Genomic DNA, 21604 nt, shown 5'->3' with positions numbered 1-21604 from the left:
ATGAATGGCCACAGCTTTCCCCAGAGACGCCTGCGATAAGAGCCAGAAAGGTGTGGGATCAGGCCCTGCATGGAGACCAGCCTGCATCTCCATGCCCTGGGGACCTGCCCGCCCAGCCCGGCTGGAGTCAGAACCGTTCGGAGCCTGTCTGCGTAAGCAGAGCTGTCAGGCTGGAGTTTGCAGCTTTTCCAGCCCTTTTCTTTCAGCCTGTTCTGTGCACAATGAATGCAGAAGCTTTTTATTTTTGTGTAGAAATGTGTGTCTAATGAATTAGCCACGGACTGGAGCCGAACATGGGTAATTTAAACTGAACATTCACTCAGAATCATCCATCAATTTCTTACCACATTAAAATCGACAGGCTGCTCCTAGAGAGTGCATTTCTGCAGCCGCCCCAGCGTGCTGCCATAGACCCGGCGTCTCCTGGCCTGACATCCGTCTGCAGATGTGACATGACAGCACAGGATAGAATTGTCAACAAAAATAAATAAAAAACTCAAATGCAAACCACACTGGTGCAGAGGGAGCCAGCTGGCTTTGGAGAGCAGGGAGCAGCAGGCACCAGTTATATTGGGGACTGTAGTGGGGTGGTCACCCCGCTCCAGCTGGGCTGATTGTGGGAAAGCAGCCACAGGTGGGGCCACGCCCCAGTCAGGCCACAGCTGGCCCTATAAGAGGGCTGAGGGCCAGAGAGGAAGAGGAGACACTCTCTTTAGCTTACTAGAGAGAGAAGGATCTGGCTGCCCAGGAAGCTGAGGTGGGTACCCTCAGGGGTGGGGCAGTGCTGGGGAAGGGCAAAGGGAGCTGGGGAGCTCCAGCCTAGCTGAGCCTCAGGCTGCAGGCTGAGTTAAGGGCCCACAAGGGTACTAGGGCTGCAGAGGGGCTGCCCAGATATAGGTGGAGGCAGCTGGTCCAACCCCCCCTTGCCGATGATGAGTGGTTTACAGACCGCAGGCTGCCCCAAGGAGCAGGGGCTAGATGGTGACTGGCAGTAGCCACTCAGGCAAGGTGGGGATAGGGGATTGAGGGTTCCCCTGGGAGGGGAGACCCAGAGTGAGGGGTACTGCAGTGGGCAGAATCCCTGGGTAAAGAGCACTGGGGTCTGGGAAGGACATGGGGCCAGCGACAGGTGAGCACTCTGGGCTGGAAAGAGCTAATTCCCTGGATGGCCAGCAGGAGGCGCTGCACAGTGAGTCATCACTTCACTGCAGGACCATAAGTCAACAGCTGGCTACCCAAAGAGGACTGGGTCCTCTTATTTCTAGTCAATGGGAATTTCCTGCTGTTTGTGATTTGACACAAGCCCCCAGGGGCTGACCTGCCACCACACCCCCCAGAGCATGTTAGCAGCTACGGGAAGAATCAGGATCTGACTCAAATTCTGAGGCCTGGTTCACACTTAGAATTTGTATTGACCTAACTACATCACTTGGGTGCAAAAAATTCACACCTCTTTGTGCGGACACTGTGCCAGCCCAACCCCCGGTGCAGACATGGCAAGGTCGGTGGAAGAACTCTTCCATCAACCTAGCTACTGGCTCTTGGGGAAGTGGAGTCCCCATGGCACCATGGGAAGTGTCTACACGTGGCATAGCGTCCGTCGCATTCACATGGCCCGATCCAATGGCGTGCGCCTCAGGGGGTCGGCATGGAAAGCGCTGATGCTCCAGCCTGAGGTGAGACTGACCCAGCTTGGATCTCAGCTTGTTTGGGTGTGTGGGGAAGGCATGGCTGAAATGGGCCCATTCGGGAGTTCTCTGCATAACCCTCCTGCGCATGCCTGCCTGCTCCTGGAGAAGGGAAAAGTCACGTGCAAAGCCAGCCAGCAGTGAGTGAGCAAGGACTGGGCCACGGGCCTCCTGGGTTCTGCTGCTGGCTGCACTGCCATGGGCCTGTCCCTTCTCCTCTCTGTGCCGCACTCCTCCGCCTGCAAACTGGGGACCTCTTCCACGCAAGGTCTGGGCAGTCTGCCATAGGGCCTAGGGATTTGTCAGTGGACTGGCTAGTGGGAAGGGCTAACTTGTCTAGCTGATTGACACCATCTATTCACCTTGAACGAAAAGTCTCCTCCTCCTTTTGTAATGCACCAAGGACCCTGGTGACAAACTGAGTTGGATTTAATTTAGCCCTGTGACTGGGAACTTTAATGAGGCTTCAGCCTCAGTCCCTTTTGGCTCCTAATCAGCATCCTGCCTCAGGCCCTGTCCAGTACTGAAACATCCCGTATCATTACACTTAGTGTATTTATTTGCATGTGGCCAACTGAGCAATGCTGCACATGGAGGGGGTGGGGAATTTGTTTCTTCCTGACCCCTGCACTGGCCAATTTGGGCCCTGAAACCTGAACTTGGAGGTGATGCATCCTGATGGTCAAGTTGGTGTTTTGGGCAAAAATCTTCAGCAGTAGCTAGTGCCTTCAGGTGCCCAGCTTGGGAATCCTTGGTGGGGGGCGGGGGGCTGGCTGCCAGGACGTGCTGAACACCCACCCTCGGAAAAGCCACCCCATACACTGAATAGCTCAGCTTCAGGGCGTGCTGCTGCCACCATGTTAGTGGCACCTGCACGTCACCTGGTGCCACGGCTCCATTGCATGCCCCTTGAAACAGTGTGAGCCAGACTTACTCATCCTGGGACCTGACACAAATAAGGCCCCCCAGTGTGAGATGCTGCAGCTGAAATTGACTGAATCCCCCAGAATCCCCTTGGCAAGAGAGGTAGTGATACAATTCACAAGCACAGCTGGGCGGGCGCATTCTGAACACACACGTCTATACATCACAGGCACACTAATGATGGCACAAATATGCTGAGTGAGTGAAATATTGTTTCAGTGCCTGGAGCACTAAAGGCCTGGAGTGCGTCACCTGGGGCGGGAGCACTGGGTCAGCGTGCAGGCTGTGTCGATGCGTGGAGGCTGTATGCCCCTCTCCGCCTGACTGCCCACCCACTCAGCAGCACCGAGCTCCCCTCCTGCTTGGTTCGCCCAGAGCTGCTCACAGGGGAAAGATTACGAAGGGAAAAACCATCAGAGCAAATGTAATTGTTGGGATAACTGCTGATTGTTGAGTTTACAGACAAAAAAGGATGGCTGGGGTCAGTTGTAATTGGTAAATATTTGTCTATCTAATCAAAAGGCCTTTTAATTAACAATTTTATCCTCACAACTGGTTTAATTTAAAAAAACAAACTTCTGCAGGAAGTCAATTAAATCTAACAGATGGCGAGGAATGTCTCGGCATCAGCAGATCTCGCCATCTGCCACGGCGGAGTGGGACGGGGCTGCCAGATTGGAGGGACCAAGTGCCAGTCATTGAGGACAGCTGCTGGGGAGCTGGGGCAGCCAATGGAGGCGACTTGCCGGTACCTGTGCTCGCCTCTGAGTGGAGGCAGCCAGGTGGGCACTGGGGTCTGTGTGGCACCACGGCCATCTGCACATGGGGCCAGCACTCTGCCGCCTGCACCAGGGAGTCTGGCTGGAGCATGAGGCGTGAGCATGAGGGCTGCTCGAGCCAGGCGCCCAGCTAGCCATGTGCCTGGGGCAGGAACCTGAGGCCTGAGCGCTGCGGGGGTATGGACCTTCTGTCGCCGTCTGCTGGCTTCCAGCATCTGGGAGCGGGGGGAACTCTAGTGAACCCTTGGGCCTCGGCGGGGCAGCCTGGGTGTCTGCAGCTGGTGCTCCTTGGCTCTGCTCGCCCCACAGTGCACGGAGACCAGGCTGGGCTGCCCCTGCTGCCCCAGGGCGAGGGCCGTGCCCCCACTGCTAGCTTCACACCTGCCTCTGCCTTCGGCCCCGGGGATCCCAGCGGCTGCCGCCTTCCCCTGCAGCGCCCTCTCCCAGCAGAGTGCTGACGCTGGGCCGCCAGTGCATGAGTGAGCCCCGAGGCGGCTGAGCAAGAGCTCACCCCCCCCCCCGCAGGCAGTGGAGAGGGGGGTGCTCTGCTTTGCTTCCTTCTCCATGGCTGTGCCCCCTGGCTGGCCCCCAGCTCCCTCATCTCCTGCCCTCTCTCTGTCCTTCCAGCCCCTGTGCTCCCGGGGGAGTTGGGTGTGTGACTTCCCCCCTTCCCAGGTGAGGCAGCCTGGCAGCTCCTACACCTGCTCCTCTCACACAATCAGGATGTGCAGCCCCTTGAGTCTGGCGCTTGCCTCAAGAGAATTCGCTCTGATTCCTCTTCCTCAATCAGCCCCTCTTCAGGCCCAGCTCCGTGCCACTCGCTGCTGATTGCCCCTTTGTTCCCTGCGATGCCGCCGCCGCAGCTCGTGATGCAGTCGGGATGGTGGGTTTCTGCAGGAGGCGCTCCCAGCCTGACGTGTTAACCCTTCTCTGGTGTTCTGCCCACACCTGGGCTGGCGCTGGCCGCGCCCTTGGTTTTCTCGTCGCTCCTTTGCTGGGCCTGGGAATGTGACTCCCAGGGAAGGACACTGGGGAGCCCAGAGGCTCCCTGGGCCCTGCCCAAAGGCTACACACAAAGGCACTTAGCAGGGAGGGCAGCAGCCTCGGACCCAGCCCCCACCTTCACTGCCCTCTTGGGCTGGAGTGACAGGACCTGGGGCTAGGATCCAGGCCAGTGGGACCCTGCGGCTTTTCAAAGCATGTGCCCAGCCTGGTGCCAGGGCTTGGGGGCACCCTCTGCTTGCGTCTCTCTGGTGCCGCACTGGGCAGAGCGCAGGGGATGGGGTCCCTCCTGCTCATGCGGCAACTCCATCGCTCCCTGGCCTGTTGCCAGAAACCCAGGGCCAGGCTGTCTTTGCTGGCAGCCCTGCGCGTGGTGCGAGACGGCTGGACTCAGGGCTGTGTTGCTCTGGCCATGCTTGTACAAGTCGATGGACACCCAGGAGAGCCTGGTGCCAGGGCTGGTATGAGGCAGACGAGGGGAACGGGGGCATGAGCATACCCTCCCAGAGCCAGGCTGTGCGAGGTTGAGCCCCCAGACAGCTCAGGGCATGCCAGGGATTGCTGGGGAGTGGGACAGCTACGTCCCGCCGGCTGGGCTGCTCCAGAGCTGGCCCCTTGCATTCACAAGTGCCTTTGGTCCATACAGCGGGCGGGAGCCTGGCCTCGGCGGGGTGGTGCTGGGATGACTTTGGAGGCAGATAGCCACTTCTCAGCACAGCAATGGGGATCTGCAAACCTGTTGTCACGGAGTGTGGGGGAGTCAGGGCCCTGCACCCTCATGTCCTGCGATTCACCGTGACTCTCAGCCAGCCAGTAAAACAGGTTTATTAGATGACAGGTACCAGGGCGGCTCCAGGCCCCAGCACGCCAAGCGCGTACTTGGGGCGGCAAGCCGCGGGGGGGTCTCTGCCGGTGCCGCGAGGGCGGCAGGCAGGCTGCCTTCGGTGGCTTGCCTGCGGAGGGTCCGCTGGTCCTGCGGCTTCGGCGGACCTCCCACAGGCACGCTGCCCACGGCAGCCTGCCTGCCGTGCTAGGGGCGGCAAAATGCCTTGTGCCTTGTGCCTTGTGCCGCCCCTGACAGGAGCACAGTCCCAAGCGGAGCGTGTAGGTACAACCAGAACCCCTCAATCAAGTCCTTCTGGGGGGTTCAGGGAGCTTAGCCCCCAGCTTGGGGTTCCCTGCATTGCACCCCCCAGCCCCAGACTGATCACAAAAAACTCCTCCAGCAGCTCTCTTCCCCCTCCCCCCAGCTCCTCCTCTCCTTTGTTCAGTCTCCCAGGCAGAAGGTGTCACTTCTCCCAACCCCCCTCCTGGCTCAGGTTACAGCTCAGGTAGCTTCCTTCAAGGGAAGTCCCCCATCCCCACTGTAACCCCCCTGCGACATTCCCAGGCCAAATCCGCCCTGCTTCCTGCTCCGTCACGCCTGTCACCGACCAGCTGCACTGACCTGGGTACAAATGAGATCCTGGCCCCTGGCTTTGTTCTCGCTGCATTTCCCTAAGACCCAGCTCCCCTGGGCAGCACTGGCGGAGGGTAACAGAACCTGCCCCCACCCCAGCTGCCAGAAAGGGCAGAGCTCAGTGCTTTCATCACCCTGAGAGATGACCCGTTCCTCCCGCACACACACACCACCACCCCCGTACTGCCGGCCTGCAGGCTGCGGGCAGGGCACTGCTCCATGCACATCTGTCGGCAGGCAGAGTCAGTACCTACGTGATGCTGGGGATGGTTAGAGCAGGATTAACAATGAGAATGGGGGGAGCAGGTTGTGGGGGTGGGCGGGGAGACCCTGCATTGTCCTGGCAGGGCCCAGGGGAACCTGCATTCTGCAGGGCTGGGGGGGACACCGTGCAGGGCCGGGCTCCCTGGACCTGGGCCTGGTGTTCAGCCCTCGGTGGTGGTGCAGCCCGTGCTCACAATGCAGGGTAAGAAGGCAGCTTTTCTCCTCGTGCTGATGCCCCTGTCGAGGTTGGAGACTGTGCGCTGGTCTCCCGGTTGCTCTGAGCCATTCGAGCACCTACCCCCGGTACAGCAGGCTTAGCTGGCCAGGCTAAGCTCCTGTCTGTTGGCTGGGTCAGCGTCTGGGAGCCGGCATGCCCTGCAGGGCCAGGGCCGACCCCTGGGGGTCGGGGGCACTACGGCCAGCCCGGGGGGGGGGGCCGCCAACAGGCAGCGGTTTCCTGCTGCTGCCCCAGATGCACCCAAGTGTAGCTTGCGGGGGAGGCCCCATGTGCTGATCTGCCAGGCTGGGAGGCCCCAGCTCTGACCCAGGATCTAATCCCCAAGGTCCAATTTCCACCTGGTCCTGCCTCCTGAGTTGGCAGCGCTGCTTCAGCAGCCCTTCCCCTCACTCTGGCTGCTGGCCCTGCCTCGTGGCCACACGTCCCGCTTCCCTCGCAGCCGCCAGCAGCGCAGCTGGGCGCAGCAGGGAGGCAGTTCCAGGGCTGGGCGCCTGAGGGGTTAACTCTGGGTCACAGGGTGGGGAGGTTTCAGGCAGTGTAGTGGGGAAGGTGCTCTGCCTGGTGGTAGCATGGAGGGAGGGTTTAGCCTGAATCCCCCCCAGATAAAATCCCGAAAGGTCCTGTTAACACAAGAGACGTTCCGAGTCCCATGGGGCTGGCGGGCTGGTTAAAACACGAGTCAGTGGCAGCGAGGCAGGGTGCCTGGCGCCATCCTGCGCACACTGCCGCAGGGTGATGTGCCAGGGGCACATGGCCCTGCCTTGAGTGCCAGCTGGCGGGAGCAGCTATCCCTCAGGCTTGAGCCACCCAGCAAAGGTAGCGTGATAAAGTGCTAATGACGTGTGAGGCACGGGGCGCCAAGGGGCCATAAGGAGCGCGTGGCAGCACCCTGGGGCCCGGGCAGGCTGTGCTGCGGTGCCAGGGGCTGTCGGGCGCGGCCTCTCAGGGGGCCACTGGGGGCACAGGAGCGAATGGCGCCCATGGTGCAGGCCTGGCCTGGAGTGGGCAACGGACTGAGGTGCTGGAGCCTGGCAAGCCACCCCCAGAACGGTTCCTTGCCCCAGAAGCACAGTGGGAACTGCCAGCCGCCCGCAGAGACCGAGGGGCCCCGGGAGCACTGGGGCTAATGCAGGGGAGGGGCAGGGGGAGGTCTGGCAAGGCTGGTATTGACCTGTCCAGCTAGCCGTGAAACGCTCACTGACCCACTCCCCCGGTGCGCTCGCTCCATGCTTGAACTGTTGGCCTAACGATTTCAGGCGTCGCCCCATTTTCTGGTATTATTCTTTTCCGTTGTTCCTGTCACAGTTCAGTAACCATGAGTTATTGAATGTCTGCTCCCTCACTAACTCTTTATTTCCACCTCAGTACGTCGGGGACGGCAGCGCGCTCCGCTCCGCCCAGACAGAGTGTGTGGTGCAGTGAGAAGCCAGCAGGGATTAACACCCCCGTGCGGCAGAGATGCACACACTAGTCCCTGCCCCCCTGCATTCCACCCACCCGCGCAGGCGCTGCGGGACACTGCCCAGGCAGAGGGGCTGCCCTGAAAGCTACAACACAGTAAAAACTGGCTAACTCATCGGTCTCAAAATGTAACTAAACTGAGACTGGCCCTGGAGCAGGCGTCTTTCCAGTGGGCCCCATGGGGGTCTTTTCTTGACCCTACACTCGTTAACATTTTATATCAGAAACCTGGGAGAAAACATATACTCACCCCTGGTTATGTCTGGCCATGGCACAATAACTGGGGGAGTGATCATTAACACCGGGGACAGGTCACTGCTACAGAGCGACCGTGACTGCCTGCTAAGCTGGGCGCAAGCCATTTTAATAGGCTCAGTGTACATGGACATATCTAGGGCCAATGCCTGTCGGCCACACTGACAGGGTGGGGGGACTCTGGCAAAGATCCAGGGGTGGTGCAGGGTAATCAGCTGTACACAAGCCCCCAGTGTGACGCTGGGGCCAAAAGGGCTAATGCAATCCTGGGACGCACAAACGGGAATCTCAAGCAGGAGCAGGGAGGGTATTTTAACCTCTGTATTTGGCCCTGGTGCAACCGCTGCTGGAATCCTGTGTCCAGTTCTGGTGCCCACAATTCAAGAAGGAGGTTGATAAACTGAGAGGGTGCAGAGAAGAGCCACGAGAATGATTAAAGGGTTAGAAAACCTGCCTTGTAGCGATAGACTCAGGGAGCTCAAGCTATTTAATTTAAGAAAGAGAAGGTTAGGGGGTGACTTGATCACAGTCTGTAAGTACCAACATGGGGAACAAATATTTAATAATGGGCTCGTCAATCTAGCAGAGGAAGGTCTAACAGGATCCAATGGCTGGAAGTTGAAGCTAGACACATTCAGAGTGGAGATAAGGTGTAAATTTTTAAGTGAGAGTAATTTGCCATTGAAACAAGTTACCAAGAGTCCTGGTGGATTCTCCATCACTGACCATTTTAAATCCAGACTGGATGTGTTTCTCATAGATCTGCTTTAGCAATTGCTTCAGGGCAGTTCCCTGGTCTGCGTTATCCAGGAGGTCAGACTAGATGACTGTGATGGTCCCTTCTGGCCTTGGAATCTGACTCAGATTCTGCACACTGCGCAGTCCTGTTTGTCTGCGGGGGGAACCCCTGCAGGTTCATGGCTGCTGCCCTGACAGTAACGGAGCTAGTGGGCATGCTGTCTGGAAAGGCAGCTCTCCGCAGAGCCAATCAAGCTGCTAATGCCCAGCGGGAGGTTGAGGAGTTGATAGCAAGATGCTGGCAGCTGCAATTGTTCCACTCTGTGTCACCCAGGTCCTTCCCTGCAGGCAGCAGCTGAGGCATTGGCACCATGGCAGCACCCCAGCCCTCTCTGCTTGACGTCCCCTGAGCTGTGCTGTGCAATGACCCTGAGCTCTCCTGAAACAGGGCAGCACATGCTCAGTCCTGGAGCCCTGCGGGAGCTCGCGACGGTGCCCCGGGGTGAGCAGAGCCGCGGGAGGCCGGGTGGCCTGGGGCTTCGGTGGGGAAGGCGCTAAGCCGCCATCTGTGGTGAACCCAGGGAACTGGTCTCACGGGCAGCTCAGGGACTGCTGGAGGCACTGGGGTGAAGTGCAGGGACGTTTGGGGTGATTCAATGCTGATGGCCCTGTTGGGGAATGAAGGGAGAGGAGCTGGACACTGAATGCACCTGGGCTCACCCTGACAGCCTGTGCAGGGAGGCAGGGCTGGGCGAGGGCGGCTGGCACGGGAGCAAAGGGCTTTTGTATGCTGCCAGGCGTGGCTGTCCATTGAGGTCCCAGGTGCTACGAATCCCTCTGCAGAGCGCTGAGTGGCAGCTGATGCAGACCAATGGGCAGCACAGAGCGGAGGAGGCCAGTGCAATGTGGGGCAGTTTTCTCTATCTACAAGAAACTCACTGCAGCTGGCAGAGCCCTGACCCCACCCTGAGAGCCCTGACCCATCTGTGTCCGAGTCCAGCAGCCCTGAGTGGGGAGAAAGGAGCGGCACTGTCCAAGTACAGGGGAGGCAGAGTCTTACCCGACACTGTCAGTCTAGCAATGGCTGTTTGCCCCAGTAAAACTCTCTCTGGGTTAAAGCCCCAGGCCTGATGCTGGCGAGCCCGGCCTGTCAGGGTGCCCGAGGTGAGATGTCGTTTCCCAGGTTTCTGGGTCGCGGGTGTTTGACTCTGGAGAAGGAGCTGCAGACAACAGCTGGCAGACGGGTTGCATGTAGGTAGCTACGTGCGGGGAGCTGTCTGAGCTGACAAAGGCAGAACCAGAGCCAGTGGCTGGAAGCAGCAGCCAGGCAAATTCAGCCTGGAGCAAAGGTGCATCTTTTAACCAGAGAGGGGAATGAACCATTGGCACAGCTGAGCTAGGGTCACGGCTCAGCCCTGTGCGGAGAGAAACCGCAAGGCTCTTCTGGGAACTGCAGCGGCAAAAGGAGCAGAATGTGGGGCTGCCGCTCCCAGGAGCCAGTGCCCCGCACCAGGAGCTCCACCAGCGCGGCTGTACCGCCCGCAGCCCTGCCCACTGCAGCTGCTGTCCCTGGGCACGCTCTTGTGTTAGCCGTGTGCACGCCCCCAGATGGGAGACGCAAAGAGCTGCGTGGCAGGGCTGGGGCGGGGCTGCAGGCAGTACAGCTGCACCAGTGGAACTGCCGGTGCAGGGCACTGGCTCCTGGCAGCAGCAGCCCCACGTTCTGCTCCTTTTGTCGCTGTGGTTCCCAGGAGAGCCTTGCGGCTCCACGGATCCTGATTTATCGCCACGAATATCCGTGGCCACGCAGGGCTCTTGCCAGGGTGGATTCGCTGTTGTCTGGAGTCTTTAAATCAGGACTGGATGCCCCGGAAGGGAAGCTCTGGGGCTGCAGGAGTCCCTGGGTGATGTTCTCTGGCTGGGGTTTTGCAGGAGGTTAGACTGGACCTCTTAGGGCCTTAAAAATCTATGAACCCTGCAACTGCCCCCCAAGTGGTGGGGACCTTTGGCTTCAGCTTGGCAAGTGACGGCTGAGGCCCCTCTCTCGCTCGTCCCTCCTGCGTTTGCACAGGCAGAGCCCCGGGCCTGATTGGGTACACTTAGCGGGACGTCCTTCTTCCCAGCTTCAGTTGGGGTTTGCGCTGCCCATGGCTCCGGGGAGAAGAGGAACCAGCTCTGCAGCAAGCAGAGACCTTGCACCCCGGGGCATGGAGCACTTGTGGCGTGGGGCCACTAACCTGGCTGCCCTCTAGCATTTACAGGAAGATCCTGTGCCTGGTTGTAGGAGATTAAGAGTCTTGTGTAGCTAACAGGGGTTAGAGGCTCTCCAATGAATCTGATCAGAGGAAATACGGTTCTTGTCCCAGGACCAGGCTACATGGGGTTTTCCAGGGCCCCTGGGGCGTATGGCGAGGACACTCACACTTCAAAGACTTTGGTTGAGCTCGATGGGCTACAGTCCGTGCCAGGCCATGCTTTGGGGGTGCAGCTTTAGGCCATGTCAGACAAGCTGCAGTCATTGATACAGCATCGACAGAGGAAAACTGGCTCCTCTGGGAGGCACATTGTGGGTTGCTGATGTATGCGTGGGGCACAGCTGTGGGTGCTGGGCCTGCCTGATGGGCTGGGCCTTGCAGGTGCATTAGATAGGGCCTGATCATGGAGGTTTATTAGGGGCTTGTTGCTACTAGGGCCTTGAAAGCCAGGGCACTGGGCAGCGGTATGGACCTCAGAACGGCTTTGGGGTGCTGGGGCTGATCTCTGCGTAAGCAGTCTGGCTGGGGCAGGGCAGTGTGTGCTTAGCAGCTCCTGCTCCAGACATGTTTTTCTTGGCCTGAGAGCTGGGGCACCAGGGTGTGGGTAGGCGACATCCCTGCGGCCGCAGGCAAGGACTGTGCTGGGGGATGGCGGCAGCACAGGCGGGCGGGTGGGTATTTCCTGACGCGGCGGCTCAACGGTTGATTAATGCCTGGAGATCTGGTGAGACCCGTTGATCTAGCAGCTGAAGTGGCTGTTTGCCAGTGTGTCCCTGTAGCCATGGGGCCTCTTATGAAACTAATTTACACCCACATTCCCTTGGGTGACCCCCAAAGGGCTCCAGAAATGCTGGCAGCCTAACACCCCCAGGGACACCAGCCACCACCAGCGGTAATGAGCACGGGAAGTGGGCTCATGAGAACGACCCCTGGGAGAGGCATTTAACAGCGTGTGGAGCACCCCTTTGCACCAGGGGACTGTGCTCAGAAGCCATGGGGCCATGAGCCAGAGTCCAAACTCTCTGGCATGGACACGCCCACCTGTACATCTCTCCCGCCAGCCCACCCGCCTGCCACCAGCTCCTCCCTTCGACCCTGGCTATATCCCTCGTACTGGGCCGGAGCCCCCTCTCGTGGCGTGCAGTGCCGCTGAGGAGTCTCCAGCACTGGCCCGTTCCTCCTCCCCTCACCCCACTGCCTGGGGCCACTCTGAGAGGCAGTGGGAGGTGGCAGCAAAGTCACTTCTGTTGCTGCCATAACAGAAAGGGCCTAGGGCTCTGGTGCAGGGATCTGCAGCTTCAGTACAGCTCAGGTCCCCAGTCTCCAGCGGGGTGTCGTGTCCCATGTGTCTGGAGGCCGAGCTCAAACCTGCAAACTCCAGCTTCTGTTTGCCCCCTGAGAACCCCCCCTCCAGGAAGCGAGTGTTGAGGCAGCCAGGGGCTCCTGGAGAAGATGGCCCTGGAGACTGCGCTGTAGTCTGGAGAGGACTGAGCACTGCAATGCCTGTTTGGGCTGCAGGGTCCTAGTTCCTTGGGAAGCCGAGCGCATGTGGCTCGTGCCAGCTCAGAGAAGACCAAGGCGAATTGGCGCTGGCTGCAAACCCCTGAGCCCAGTGCCACCTGCCACACTCTGCGTGGCACAGCCTCCTGCCACCGCCAGGTGGCAATGGCAGGTTGCTGGGCAGTGGCTGCTAATGGACACTTCTGCGATGGCCGCTCCACCGCCCCACTCCACTGGAGGTGTCTGCATCCCTGATTAGCACGGCGATTGATACAGGCCTGCAGGACTTAGCAGGGAGGCTCTGTACTAATCACATGACAGGGCTGGATCAATGCACCTCACTTTGTGGTGCACACCCTGCCCAGGCATTAGCTGGGCTAATCGGGCTCCTGACACGAGGCTGGGTAGCAGCTTGCTCCTAGTGACCCTGTGCTAGGGTGCAGAGGCTCTGTCTACACAGCAATCAGACACCTGTGGCTGGCCTGTGCCAGGTGGCCTAAGGGGCTGGTTAGTTGTGGTGTAGCCATTCTGGCTTGTGCTGCAGCCCAAGCTCTGGGACCCTCAGGATCCTAGAGCCCAGGCCCCAGCCCAAGCCCAAATGTCTACACAGCATGAAACAGCCCCTCGGCCCGAGCCCCGTGAGCCCGCGTGGCAGCGTAGATGTCTCCACAGAATGAATCCTAACCTACAGCTTCTCCCTGGGGCCGGCTCCTGGCAGGCCTCCCAAGGCACAGCCACCCCCCGGGCACGGGTATCACAGCCTGGCATCCCCTGCCGCCACACTGGGACACGTTCAAAGTGCTGCCACAGAGCGTCTTGCAGGCCACGAGAGGGGCTCCGGCCCAGTGCGAGGGGTAGAGCCAGTGACCACCCAGCAGGGGGCAGCAATGGTGAGATGCCAGTCACAGCGTGTACCCGGGCCGTGTACAGCTGTGTTGGGCCCCGGGCGTGTGCACTGTCGGGAATGTTGGCCAGCCAGGCGCCATCCTCACCGCACAGCCCTGTCCTCGGCCCCACCTCCGCCTGTGCCCAGCAGGGCCGGGAACTGCAGCCGGAGGCCCTGCGATGGGCGGCAACGGGACAGCCGCAGTCAGTGCCAATGAGGAGCTGCCGAGCCCTCCGGTGTGGGCACACGTGGCACGGTGTCACCTCCCCGCTCCGGTCTGTGCCCTGGCCCCCACCCCAGGGAGTCACACGCTCTGCTCTAGGTGGGACCGTTTGGTACATAAACCCGGTCCCTGGAAGACTCAGTCCATTTTTTTCCTTTAACCTTGAAATGTAATTTCCTTCCCCAAGAATCCTTTCCCTGTAAACAACATCTCTTCAGTGAGATTACAGTGAAAAAAACGGCACTGCCTGGCCCCTGGCGCTTTGTCACCTGGGGAGCCCCATCCGTCATGGCGGCCGGTGCAGTCCTGTGCCCCTCCCCCGCCGCCAGCTGTTGGTCTTTTCATCGTTTTTACAGATTTATTTTACAATAATTTAATTTCCTCCTCAGGCCCGGGAAGACGGATCAGCCCCTGATGTGACTGGGGCTGCAGAGCTGGATCATAGATTTCCTTCTGCCCCGTGAAGCTCTTTCAGCGGTTCCCAGCGCAGCTGCAGATGAAAGTCTTTAAACAACGAGCGATGGTGTAAGTCCTCAACGGGGTGTAAGTCCGGCCGGGCTGGTGGTGGAGGGGTGCTGCGCTGACACCGACAGGGACAATCTCACCCGCTCTTCCCTTGCCCACCCCTGAGCAGCAGCCAGCACTGGCATGCTGGTACCGGGGCCTGCCAGCCTACGGCCCATGTTCTCCAGTCCCCTGCCAGCAGGAGGCACTGTAGGACGCGGGGCAGCATTGCTGGTGGCAGCTCCCCCTGCTGCTCTCTCCGCAGGGGACTGTCTGGGCTTGTGCCTGTGACCCAGGACCTGATTCTGGGGGTGCTGAGCACCGCAGCCGCCTCTGGCGTCAGTGGGAGCCGAGGGCTGTTTGTGAGCGCGGGTTCCTGTTCTGTGCCAGGGCAGCGGGAGCTGGGGAGTCGGGGTCAGTGGCTCTCCACACCCCCACTGCACACATGGTTCCAGCCCCCCATCTGCGCTTGCATGAAGTCAGGCTGATGAGATGCCCATGGGCTTCAAACCCCCCACCCCCACTTGGCCCGGGCCCCTCCCTGCACACGAGGGGGTGCATTCGTCTCCCCCCCCGCCCCGCTCGGCCCGGGCCCCTCCCTGCACACGAGGGGGTGCATTCGTCTCCCCCCCCGCCCCGCTCGGCCCGGGCCCCTCCCTGCACACGAGGGGGTGCATTCGTCTCCCCCCCGGCCCCGCTCGGCCTGGGCCCCTCCCTGCACACGAGGGGGTGCATTCGTCTCCCCCCCCGGCCCCGCTCGGCCCGGGCCCCTCCCTGCACACGAGGGGGTGCATTCGTCTCCCCCGCCCCCCTCCCGTCCCGCTCGGCCCGGGCCCCTCCCTGCACACGAGGGGGTGCATTTGTCTCCCCCCCGGCCCGCTCGGCCCGGGCCCCTCCCTGCACACGAGGGGGTGCATTCGTCTCCCCGGCCCCGCTCGGCCCGGGCCCCTCCCTGCACACCAGGGGGTGCATTCGTCTCCCCCCCGGCCCCGCTCGGCCCGGGCCCCTCCCTGCACACGAGGGGGTGCATTCGTCTCCCCCGCCCCGCTCGCCCCGGGCCCCTCCCTGCACACGAGGGGGTGCATTCGTCTCCCCCCCACCCCCACTTGGCCCGGGCCCCTCCCTGCACACGAGGGGGTGCATTCGTCTCCCCCCCCGCCCCGCTCGGCCCGGGCCCCTCCCTGCACACGAGGGGGTGCATTCGTCTCCCCCCCAGCCCCGCTCGGCCCGGGCCCCTCCCTGCATGTGGTTGGGGGGGCGGGGGGCATCTGAGGAAGGAGGTTTCTCCTCTTTCTGATACTCCCTGCAGACAACGTGACCGTCTAAAACCAATGCACAGCCAGAGAAGTGCAGCGACTTCCCCTCAGCCCCATCAGGAGGCGGCACGGGTACCAAGTTCCTGCAGGGGACAGTGGCTTTGAAGGGAGTGAGTCCCTTGTGCCCTGCAGCAGGACAGCCCTGCCAGTGAGAGGGCAATTTCTACAGAAAGCCCCGTGGTGCCCACGCTGCCAGCAGGTCCTGCAGCTCTTTTTCTGCCCGCACCCCTCTCGGCTGGCAGCACCAGATCCGGCGAGAGCCCACGGAGCAGGGAGATGATCAGCCTGTTAGGAAAGCAGAGCTTGGAGCTCACCCAGCCACTCTGGTCCACAGGGCGTGTGCAGCGAGCGCCAGGCCTCGGCCCCTGCGTGCCATTGCCTGAAGTCCCTGCTTGCTGCATGGGCACTGCCTGGAGCTGCTGCATCTAGCGCAGTGGGGCAGGCACGGGCTCTGCAGACCCCTCTGTGGTGCCGCCTTCGTGGAATGAGCTGGTTTCTATGAACAGCCAGTGGTACGTGGTGATGCCCGGGGTCCTGGCGTCTCCTCCAGTCCTGGCCACCGACACAGGAAGCGCAGAGGTATTTGCTTTTCCAGCTTGGGAAGCGGCTTCTGCAGCGAAACTTTTCGTGCTGATGGCGGCTGTTTGATTTTTGCCTTTGAACCTTGGTGGCTGCCTCAGCCTCCTGACCTTGCTGTTCCCTGCTTTAATGGGAACCGTGGCGACGAAAAAGCCGAGGCGGGCTCTGCGCCTCCCAGCCACGGGATCCAGATCAGCCTCGCCAGGCAACTGCCCTTGAAACACTCCTTCCCGTTTGGCCTTGACCGAACTGACGCAGCCTTGCGACCCGGCGGGCAGCGGGCGCTGGGGCAATGCCCTCATACAGCTTCCCTGGCACCTCGGCGGTCGTGGTGTAGCTGGGGAGAGCCGGGGAAACCACCTGGCACCGGTGGTTTCTGGTCAGGGGGCACGAGGGCCGTTGGGCTGTGGCTGCCACGCTGTGCCGTTGCTAAGGGCCACGGGCTGCCAGGTGGCCCAGGGCTCCTAGCCAAGCCCATGGGATGCCGGAGCCTGGAGGTGGCGGGAACATGGAGACAGGCAGAGGTGCTGTGCCGAGCTCGGTGCCACTGAGGACAGGTGTGTGTTTCCAGGCCTCGCTCCTCTTGCCCTTCTACCCTTCACCAAATCTGCGTGAGATGAAAACGCAAAGGCTGCTCCCTGGCGTTCGGCCTGAAGCGTCTCTGCGGGCAGCGCTGCCCTGCTGCCTGGCCCAGCTTGGAGCCATGGGCAATGGATGGCACAGGACGCCAGCTGGGAAAGGACCCCTCGCTTCTCCCTTCAGCTGATCGGTTTGAGTGCTGCTGGGCCCAGAGGGGCTGGGAGACTCTGCATGCCAACACCATGGATGAGCCCCAGGCATCACCAGGCTGGGTCAGCCCTGAGGCCCATCCAGTGCAGCCTCCGCTCTCCGACAGGCACCAGCTGCCTCGGAGGCCGATGTAACACTGCTCTGGGCAGATGTGCAGAGTGAGCTGTTCTCTTTGATTCCCTGGCTCGGGGGGCACATTGCACCACCCCCATTTGCTCTAGCTGGCTGCCCCCGGCAGCTGCCAGGGAGCTGGAGCAAACGCTCCTCTGCCAGTGCCAGAGTGGGGTGCAGCAGGGCCCCAGCACAGAACATGCTCAATATTTAACCGATTCTGCACTGGACCAAGATCCCTGGGCTTACTGTTACCAGCAGAGCAAATGTAAGCGAGAAAACCATTCCTGATGGTCGCGTCCTGGTGCTGGGAGTGAGCGCAGCGCAGGGCAGCGGCATGGCCCTTCCCCAGGACGGAAGCAAAAGGCAAGTGAACGCCAAGCTGCAGGCATGGCAGCCAGTGACAGGCTCCTGCCGGATCGATCAGCACCTGCTGTGGAAGGCAGGGCGGGTTCTGCCCTGAGCATTCGGCAGCGTATAACCTGTACCCACAGCCAACGCTCCAGGCCAGGCTGCGCACTGCTGGGCAGGTGAGTGGTAGGTGGCGGAGCTCTTGGCAGATTCTCAGCTTTGGGGCCTGGCGCACTGCCTGGGGCTCAGAGACAGGGCGAGCAGGTGCTTGTTGTGCTGCACTGTGCACCCCTGCCTGCCACTCTGTCTGCCTGGGTCGGTGACTGGCCTCCCCTGCCAGCACCTTGGGTCATTGATACCTGTGCTGACCAGGTGGGAGCCTCTAGGCCTGTCCCCCACCAGCTGGGTCCCCTGCCGGACTGCGGAGAGGGCAGATGTCCCACAGGAATGCAGATCATCTCCCTCGGCAGCACCTGTAGCATCTCAGTCCTCCAGTGCTCATGTGGCTTTGACAGGTGGGAGTTTCAAAGCTGAACGGCAAAGCTGAACAAGCCCCTTATGTTTGCTGCATCGCTGCTGCTTCCTGATGAACTAAGACGCGGCCTGGGCAGGCTTTTCCCACTGAGATTGCAGGTCTGGACTCCCCTCTTCACAGCCTTGGGGGACGCAGCAGCCCGAACCTCGCCCTGCTGGGCCCTTCCAAAGCAGAGACCTGGGGGCTGGGATTTGTGCAGGGAGCCAGCCCATGGGGAGACTGTTTGCCCAGCACAGCAAAGGGCCGGCCCAATTTCTGCCCCTTGTTAGACCGTGGGGCTTTGTTTCCTTTCCTGACGCGGGCAGCTTGTCCCTGGTGGTGGGGATGGAGGCTTACTCCAGTTTACCCAGTTTGCTTCTCCAGGCAGGCCCTGCTCCTGCTGTGGTTTGACCTGCCCCCTGGCTTGCCTGTGCTGCTGGGGGGGCTGGTGCGAGGTGCTGCGACCGAGCTCTGGCGGTGGCTCTTTGCCAGACTTCTGCCCCCTGGGCTTTCGGGGCTAAAAGCGTTTTTTGTTTGATTTCCTTCAACTTTTACGAAGTTCCAGCTGCTGGGTGCCAGCCCTGAGCCTGCTAGTGACTGTCCCTCCCTGGAAATGCCCTGGGGACACAAGTGCAGGCCCGGCCCCAGGAGGTCCCTGCCTCCGAGTCTGGCCGTCTCAGACCAAGCACCGAGAGAGGTAGAGGACAGAAGTTGTTTCTGAAGAATAGCCCCTGCCCTGCTCTGCCAGCCCAAAGGCCCCTGCACCACCCCAGGGAGCGTCAGTGCTGTTCTTAGCAGCCGATGTTTATTTCACAGTTTATAAAAACACAAAGTGCTGCCCGTGCCAGGCTCTTGGCACCGGGCTCCAGGCATCCTGGCATCGTTTAATTCAACAGTCCAGTCTCATATCCAGTGAGCTGCTTGCCCCAGCATTCAGTCAATCCCCAGACCAAAAGCTTTGCTAGCTGTGCAATCTGAGCAACCTTAACTCTGCCCCTGCAGTGATGTCAGCCACCTTCCCTTGCCTCATCCGTGCCCCATGCCAGAGGCTGCCGCTCTGATGCACATCACTGAGAGCAGCAGGGCCAGGCCTCTGCTGCAGAAGGTCCGTTCTTGGATCAAAGCCGTCTCCTAGCGGCCGTCAGGAGCTCCCAGACTATGGCTGCGAACACCCTAATCGTAGTGGAGTCAGCGTCCGTGACCTTGGCCTGGCTAGCCCTCTGCCTTCTTACTGCGTTGCGGCTGCGGGGCGCTCGTGGGGAGACAGGGGCTCTCTGTGGCTCTGGATGAATTCAGCTGTATGGCTGATGGACCCGTGTGCTAACATTGGCTCTGTTCATGGCAGAGTTATAATTTCATGATCTAGGCCTAGGAGGTTTGGATACATAGAGCCATTAGCTTTGTATTTAGTGATACTTGAATAATTGGTGTCACATCAATTAGAACAGCTCTCAGACACTGCAGTGGTAAGTGCTTTACAAAAAGCTCCGGCTGATGTAGACAAGGAATCTTAATGAAGAATGGGGTCTGATGGCCGCCAGCTTGCTGCCTGTCTGAGCAGGGCTGCACCCACCGCGCTCTTCTGCGCATGGTGGGAGGTCACAGAACGCAAGCACTGGCACAGCTTCAGCGGGACGGCACCACTGCCGTTCTGGGGGGCTGCGCTGCAGAGAGGAATGGATGGCAAGGCAGTGGATGGTAGTTAGAGGGGGTTTCCCTCCGGCAGGGTGTAGGGAGGTGTTTCAGCAGGGGCTAGTGGCTGGATTTGAGATGGTGCAGGGCTCATGGAGCAGGTGAGAGAGGAAGGGTGGCCTCCTTAACTGGGGGCCAGCTGAGGTCCAAGGAAGCTGCCCTGGAGGAGAGCAGGAAAGTGAGACTTCCTGGTTCGTGGAGAAGCCATGAGCTGCAGGAGAAGGACCCCAGAGAGCTCTGCCCTGCACCCAGAGGGGTGAGGAAGCTGAGGCAGGGTTTACAGGTCTGTCTGGCTCTGTGTCCTGTGCTGTCACAGTAGAACTTGTGCCATGTCTGGCTGGGTGTCTCTGCTTCACTCTCACGTGCCCTGGAGGGGTGACTTGCAGACCCAGAGTGGCCCTCATGGCTGGAGCTCTGGCAAAGGATGGGCATGAGCTAGTAGGGAGTCTGGGGGTCAGCACTGGTCCTGGAGGCCTGGTGATGGGGGACAGACAGATCTTGTGCCCAGGCAGCTTGCCGGGGAGACAGAGCTGCAGCCTGTTGAGAGCCAGGAAAGCCAGTGGGTGGAACATGTTGGGAGCCTAGTGCCCTGGACGGAGGGACCTCGCCCAGGGCTGGGTGACAGCACGTGATCGGGAACCTCCACCCTGGGTCGACAGGGAAGAGCCCTGCCCAGACCCTGACTAAGGAAGGGAGGTCTCATTGTGCCAGGCTCGGCTGAGATCGGGCGTGGGAGATGGGCCCTTCCTCAAAGAGACCAGGGAGGGGAAGGCAGGGTTCTTATCCGCGTGGCTCAGCCTCTGAGACTTACCCCAGGGCTGGCAGAGAGTCTGCCAGGGTTGGGACTGACCCCAGCTGGCCTAAGTCCCAGGCCAGCCCCCCAAGTGCCAGCCCCTCCCTCCTCTCCTTGCGGCTATGATTCGGGTTGGCAGGGCTGTGTGTGGAGTTAACCTTCCCCCTCTCCCTGGGTGTTGCCTTGGCACTGCCCCGCCGGAGAGACCTACAGTTCCTTCGAGTTTGGCTGGAAGGTGCCTCAGGCAGCGAATGTGGCCCTGACTCTTGAGAATTCTCCTCTCCGGTTTAAATTCCAGGCGATTGCACCTTGGTGCTTTCCCAGGCACACCTGCACTGGGACGTCTCGTGCTGCGTCACCCCATGTGCCAGCAGCCACTGCTTCCCGGTCGCCGTGTTTGTACTGAGACTGCCTGAAGGAATGTTCCTCCTCGGCGTTGCGGAGAGGCTGGGTTCGCTGACACCCCGTTAGCCTCCCCAGGCTTCTGGACCAGGCTGGTCCCATTTGGGGGCAGTGTGTGGAATCCCAGCAGCCATGATGTCTCGGTAATCTTGGTCAGGTTTGTCACTTTCCATCCCTGCTGTGGATTAGAAGCAGAGGTAATTTGCAGATGACAAATATTCCCAGCAGTAAATATTTTCCCCACCCTCATCCTTCTACAAGCAGATAAGGTGGCAGCGCAGAGGCAATACAGTTACTGTAGAGAGAGAAACTCTTCAGCAGCCTTAAAAGTCTATTGTGTCCCTGCAATTATTTCTAGATAAACAGAAGAAAGCCAATAAGCAAAGACTGAAGCTGCATGCTGCCGCATGGGGTCTGATGATGTTATCTCCCACTCACACACATCTCCAGTGCACAGGAAGAGGGGCTCTCACTGCTGGCAACAAAGAAATCATTGGCCAGAGACAAAGCTGGGTAGGGGCGAGATTGAAGTTTCACAAAACAGCAGCATTAACCACCCTGCATTTTATTTGCTTAACATAAACCTCACCACAGTGAGAACAAACCCCCAAACTTCTCTCCTCCGCTTGGCTTCCCTCAGCAGTTCTCAGACGTGCACCCCGTATGCATGCACAAACCCACATGCCTGTGTGCACCCTGTCCATCCAGTCAGTTACTCCTGGGGCTGGGAAGGGAAGGCAGAGGGAGAAAGGCTGATCCCACGTGGGGGGGGGCTCAGACAGCAGCCTCGGCCAGCCCAGAGCCGGGAGCCATAGAATTGGGTGACTCTCTGTAAGAAATGGGAGGCTAAGGCTAGAGCTTGCCAAAGGGGCCATCAATTT

General features: G+C 60.3%; 1 long non-coding RNA gene across 2 annotated transcripts; it reads left to right on the top strand.

Moving 5' to 3' along the window:
• The first annotated feature begins 720 nt into the window (after positions 1 to 720).
• On the top strand, positions 721 to 21398 carry LOC120380501. 2 transcript variants are annotated; one of them, XR_005587792.1, is made up of 3 exons: positions 721 to 757; positions 14062 to 14197; positions 21082 to 21398. It is a non-coding gene; the product is annotated as an uncharacterized LOC120380501 (long non-coding RNA). The 2 variants fall into 2 exon arrangements; XR_005587791.1 differs by lacking the exon at positions 21082 to 21398 and adding an exon at positions 20620 to 20956.
• Positions 21399 to 21604: the final 206 nt, after the last annotated feature.

The sequence above is a fragment of the Mauremys reevesii genome, linkage group 13 (assembly GCF_016161935.1).
Source record: "Mauremys reevesii isolate NIE-2019 linkage group 13, ASM1616193v1, whole genome shotgun sequence".
NCBI classification, from domain to species: Eukaryota; Metazoa; Chordata; order Testudines; family Geoemydidae; genus Mauremys; species Mauremys reevesii.
Note: the sequence above shows the minus strand (reverse complement) of the source record. Positions and strands in the feature narration are given on the sequence as shown.